The following is a 5,990-nucleotide window of genomic DNA, read 5'->3' as shown; positions in this document are numbered from 1 at the left end:
CACAATGAGAATAATAATCTCATCCATTATTATTTTGTTGGTTGCTAATTATCTCTTCAAATTCAGCTTTAATTATATGCTATTGTAGACACACTATAGAAAAATTGAATCTTATTTTCTTAAAATTTGAATAAAGAATGTATTTTGGTAGACTACTTGGAAAGTTCCTAAATGTGGAATACTGATATTTAATAATATTTAAATAATACCTTACTGATACAAGTGTGTCTTCTTTTTAATTACATCCAAAGAAAATTATTTCAGTAGCATTAAAATAATATTCTCAAAAATAAAATAATTCTAACTGAAGAAATTTTTTTCTGCAGAAGTCTTAGACTATGTCTTCATTGTTTTTACTGGAAATAAAAGTTATTTTATCATTATCCTTTTACAAGTCTTTCATGCATATACTTTTGAGATTATCTCTAACAATAGCACTATCATGAAAAATGAAAGGATAAACATGAATATTCATATGTACATATTTTATAGTTTAAGATGAGGCCTCTGGAGTCAGACTGTCTGTATTCAAATCCAGACTACACTTAGTGTATTAGCATATGCTAATATATATTGGAATCCCTGGGTGTACAAAAGGGTAACTCATTCCACCACTAACTGAAAGGTTCAAGGTTCTGGTCTACTTATAATCCATAAACCCACTGTCTTTGAGTTGATTCTCACTCATAGTGATCCTATAGGACAGAGTAGAACTGCAGCATAGGGCTTCCAAGGAGCAACTGGTGAATTTGAACTACTGGCCTTTTGGTTAAGCAATCAGTTGCTTAACCACTGCACCACCAGGGCTCCATACCACCTATAAGAGACTGAAAAGAAAGGCCTGGAAATTTACTTCCAAAACATCAGCCGTTGAAAGCCCTACAGAGCACAGTTCTACTATGACACATGTGAAGTTGTCACGAGTTGGAACCAACTCTGATGCACCAGTTGCATCAGAGTTAGTAATATATACATCATAATACTAACATTATTAATATATGTTAACACTTATGATGATATTGATATTGATCATTTGAAACTGTTATATTTGTATATAATATAACCTAGTAATGCTAATATTTTACATTAGTGTATGTTAATAATGCTGATATATATTAAATACACTAATATGTATATGTTAGACACTTCACATATATAACAGTTAATTACTATATATTACTTAATGCAGTAATACATATATATATATAAAAACATATATAACAGTCATATATTAGCTAACACACATATGTAACATTCAAAGTGATAACACTAATATTATTATGAGAGTACTGAATAAAGTTTAAGATTTCTTTGCAGTTTTATTTTCTTTAAATATATCTCACTGAGAATATGTAGTCAAAACACTTTGTGCTGGAGTCATTTAAAACAGTTCTTTTCTCTGTAAGGATCTGTAGCCAATTTAATGTATATTTTCTTGTTTCAGTTTGTTTTTCAGTTTCAGAGATTGCTTTTTTCTTTCTGATCTCATTTCATTTTTTAAATGTGTAAAACATTTTTTTATGTTTGCAAAGTCAAATTTGTATTACTGAATGTATCTAGAAAAGTTACATATCATTGTTGTCCTCCCACTCTGTCCCATCCTACCCCACCAGTAACTATTTTTATTTTTTCCACCACGTGTCTGTCAGTTTGTCGTTCTGTGGTGGCTTGCACCTTGCTGTGATACATGAAACTGTATTACAAATACCAGCAGGGTCACCCTTGGTGGACAGGTTTCATCTGAGCTTTCAGACTAGGAAGAAGGGCCTGGCAGTTTACTTCTGAAAAACTTAGCCACTGAAAATCTTATGAATAGCAGCAGAATATTGTATAATATAGTACCAGAAGATGAGCCCCTCAGGTTGGAAGGCACTTAAAAGATGACTGGGGAAGAGCTGCCTCCTCAAAGTAGAGCCAACTTTGATGACATAGATAGAGTAAAGCTTTCAGGACCTTCATTTGCTGATGTGGCACAACTCAAAATGAGAAGAAACTGCTGTAAACATCCATTAATAATCAGAACATAGAATATACAAAGTATGAATCTAGGAAAACTGGAAGTTGTCAAAAATGAAATGGAACACATAAACATCAATATCCTAGGCATTACCAAGCAGAAATGGACTGATATTGGCCATTGTTAATCAGACAACCATATGGTCTACTACGCTGGGAATGACAAATTGAAGAGGAATAGTGACGTGTTTATCATCAAAAAGAACACATCAAGATCCATTCTGAAGTACAATGCTGTCAGTGATAGGACAGTATCAATACACCTAAAAGGAAAACCAGTTAACACGATTATTATTCAAATTTGTGCACCAAACACTAAGGTCAAAGGTGAAGAAATTGAAGATTTTTACTAATTTCTGCAGTCTGAAATTGATAAAACTTACAGTCAAGACACATTGATAATTGGTGATTGGAATGTGAAAATTGGAAACAACGAAGACGGATTGGTAGTTGGAAAATATGGCCTTGGCGATAGACATGACCCCAGAGATCACAAGATAGAATCTTGCAAGACAAATGAATTCTTCATTGCAAATACCTTTTCTCAACAATGTAAACAGCAACTATGCAGGTGGACCTGAGCAGATGGAATACACAGGAATCAAATTGACTATATCCGTGGAAAGAGACCATGAAAAAGCTCAAAATCATCAATCAGAACAAGGCCAGAGGTGACTTCAGACTATACCACCAATTGCTCATATGCAAGATCAAGGTGAAGTCAAAGAAAATTAGAACAAATCCGCAAAAGCCAAAGTACAACCTTGAGTATATCCCACCTAAATTTAGAGACCATCTGAAGAATAGATTAGATGCATTGAACACTAATGACCTAAGAGCAGAAGAATTGTGGAATGACATCAAGGATATCACACATGACCAAACCAAGAGGTCATTAAAAAGACAGGAAAGAAAGAAAAGACCAAAATGGATGTCAGAAGAGACTCTGAAGCTTGCTTTTGAATATAGAGTAGCTAAAAGAAAAGGAAGAAATGATCAGGTAAAAGAACTGAACAAAAGATGTGAGAGGGCAGCCCAAGTAGACAAAGTAAAGTATTATAATGAAATGTGCAAAGACCTGGTCTTAGAACACCAAGAGCAAAGAACGTGCCCTGCATTTCTCAAACCGAAAGAAATTAAGAAAAAAATTCAAATCTCAAGTTGCAATATTGAAGGATTCTATGGGCCAAATAGGAGCTCTGGTGGTGCAGTGAATAAGAGCTACTGCAAGCTATGGCTGCTAACCAAGAGGTTGGCACTTTGAATCCACTAGCCACTCCTTGGAAACTCTATGGGGCAGTTTTACTCTGTCCTATAAGGCCACTATGAGTCAGAATCAACTCGACGGCAAGTGGGGGCAGCGAGGACGATATGGGCGAAATATTGTACAACATATGAAACACCAAAAGAAGATGCAAGGAATAAATAGAGTCACTGTGCCCAAAAGAATTGGTCGACATTCAACCACTTCAAGAAGGAGCATATGACAAAGAACTGATAGGACTGAAGGAAGAGGTCCAAGCTTCACTGAAGGCATTGGCAAAAACAAGCCTCCAGGAAATGAAGGAATCTGTGGGGTGTAAGTCAGAGTTAGATCCTTTAACGATACTTTTTCAATCTGTATGCTGAGCAAATAATCCGAGAAGCTGAACTATATGAAGAAGAACAAGGCATCAGGATTGGAGGAAGACTTATTAAAAACCTGTGTCTTGCTTGCTGAAAGTGAAGAGGACTTGAAGTACTTACTGATGAAGATCAAGGGCCACAGCCTTCAGTACGGATTGCACTTCAACATAAAGAAAAGAAAAATCCTCACAACTGGACCAATAAGCAACATCATGGTAAATGGAGAAAAGATTTAAGTTGTCAAAGATTTCATTTTACTTGTATCCACAATCAATACCCATGGAAGCTGCAGTTGAGAAATCAGAAGATGCATTGCATTGGACAAATTTGCTGCAAAAGACCTCTTTAAAGAGTTAAAAAGCAAAGATGTTATCTTGAAGACAAGGTGCGCCTTAGCCAATGTTGTTTTCAATTGCCTCATATGCATGTGAAAGCTGGATGATGAATAAAGAAGACTGAATAGGAATTGCTGCCTTTGAATTGTGGTGTTGGCAAAGAATATTGAGTATACCATAGACTGCCAATAGAAGGAATAAATTTGTCTTGGAAGAAGTACAGCCAGAATGCTCCTCAGAAGCAAGGATGGTAAGTCTACGTCTCACATACTTTGTACAGGAGGAATCAGTCCCTGGAGAAGGGCATCATGCTTGGTAAAGTAGAGGGTCAGTGAAAAAGAGGAAGACACTCTACAAGATGGTTTGACACAGTGGCTGCAACAATGGGCTAGAGAATAGCAATGGTTGTGAGGGTGACACAGGTTCGGGCAGTGTTTCATTGTTCTGTATGTACATAGGGTTGCTATGAGTCAGAACTGACTCAATGGCACCTAAGAACAACAACAACATTGGAAATACACACATATATTATTTTCTGTATTTTTGACATATTTATGACACTGTTTTCTCATGCAAGCATGGTAGAACTTTCCATGTATTCAGATTACATGCTATAATTAGTTTGATTCTTCTAGGTCTTCTCTTACTATCTTTATTTTCAAATTATAATGTTTACATATTTGATTTCCATTAAAATTGGAATGATTTCTCTTTTATTTTTTCTAGGAATAATGTTAAAGCTAATAATGAAGAAAAACAACACTCTGTGTAAGATATATGGCTAAAATTTGATACCTGAACAATGCAAGACTGAGATTTTAATAAGTGGTGATCCAAATAATATGCTTCTTTTAACCATCACAGTGCTGAATCATGTTTAGCTCATTCAAGTTGAATCAACTATTAACCTTTTCAGTTGTCATTGTTCAGCCATAGTAAATACAGTTAAATTATTTTTTTCTTTATGTACATATATATATAATTTTTATTGAACATTAGATGAAGCTTTACAGAACAAGCTAGTTTCTCATCAAACAGTACAAACATTGTTGTGTGACATTGGTTAACAACACCACGACATATCAAAACTCTCCCTTCTTAACCCTGGGTTCCCTATTACCAGCTTTCCTGTTTGCTTCTGCCTTCCAGTCCCTTCCCCAGGGCTGGTGCACCCCCTTAGTCTTGTTTTGTTCCATGGGCCTGTTCAATCTTTGGCTGAGGGTTGAACCTCAGGAGTGGCATCATTACTGAGCTGAAAAGATGTCTGGGGTCTATACTCTCAGGGTTTCCCCAATCTCTGTCAGTCCAGCAAGTCTGGGCTTTCTTTTTGAGTTAGAATTTTGTTCTACATTTTTCTCCAGCTCTGTCCAGGACTATCTATTGTGATCCCTGGTAGCCAGGCACCATCTAGTTGTTCTGCACTTAGTCTGGCTGAGGCCGTGGTAGATGCGGTCCATTAGTCCTTTGGACTAACGTTTCCCTTGTGTCTTTAGTTTTCTTCATCCTTCCTTGCTCCTGAAGGGGTGAGACCAGTGGAGTATCCTAGATGGTCGTTCACATGCATTTAAGAGCCCAGAAGCTACTCACCAAAGTAGAATGTGGAACACTTTCTTTATAAACTCTATTACGCCATTTGAGCTAGATGTCCCCTGAGACCATGGTTCCCACAGCCTCTGACTCAGCAATTTGGTCCCTCAGGGAGTTTGGAAGAGTCTGTGGAGCTACTGTGGCCTTCCCTTTTATAAGTTGTGCTGGCACCCCCAGTATTGAGTACTGTTGTACCTTTCACCAAAGTTACTGCTTATCTTTTGTCTATTAAGTGTTTTTCCACCCCTCTTAACCATCAAATATTGCTTCTTTTTTTATGTAAACCTTTTCAGGAGTTTTTACAGTAGTGGTCTCATACAATATTTATCCTTTTGTGATTGACATATTTCACCCAGCATAATGTACTCCAGATGCATTCATTTTACGAGATGCTTCACAGATCCACTGTTGCTCTTTACTGAGGAG

The sequence above is a fragment of the Loxodonta africana genome, chromosome 5 (assembly GCF_030014295.1).
Source record: "Loxodonta africana isolate mLoxAfr1 chromosome 5, mLoxAfr1.hap2, whole genome shotgun sequence".
Lineage (NCBI taxonomy): Eukaryota > Metazoa > Chordata > Mammalia > Proboscidea > Elephantidae > Loxodonta > Loxodonta africana.
Note: the sequence above shows the minus strand (reverse complement) of the source record.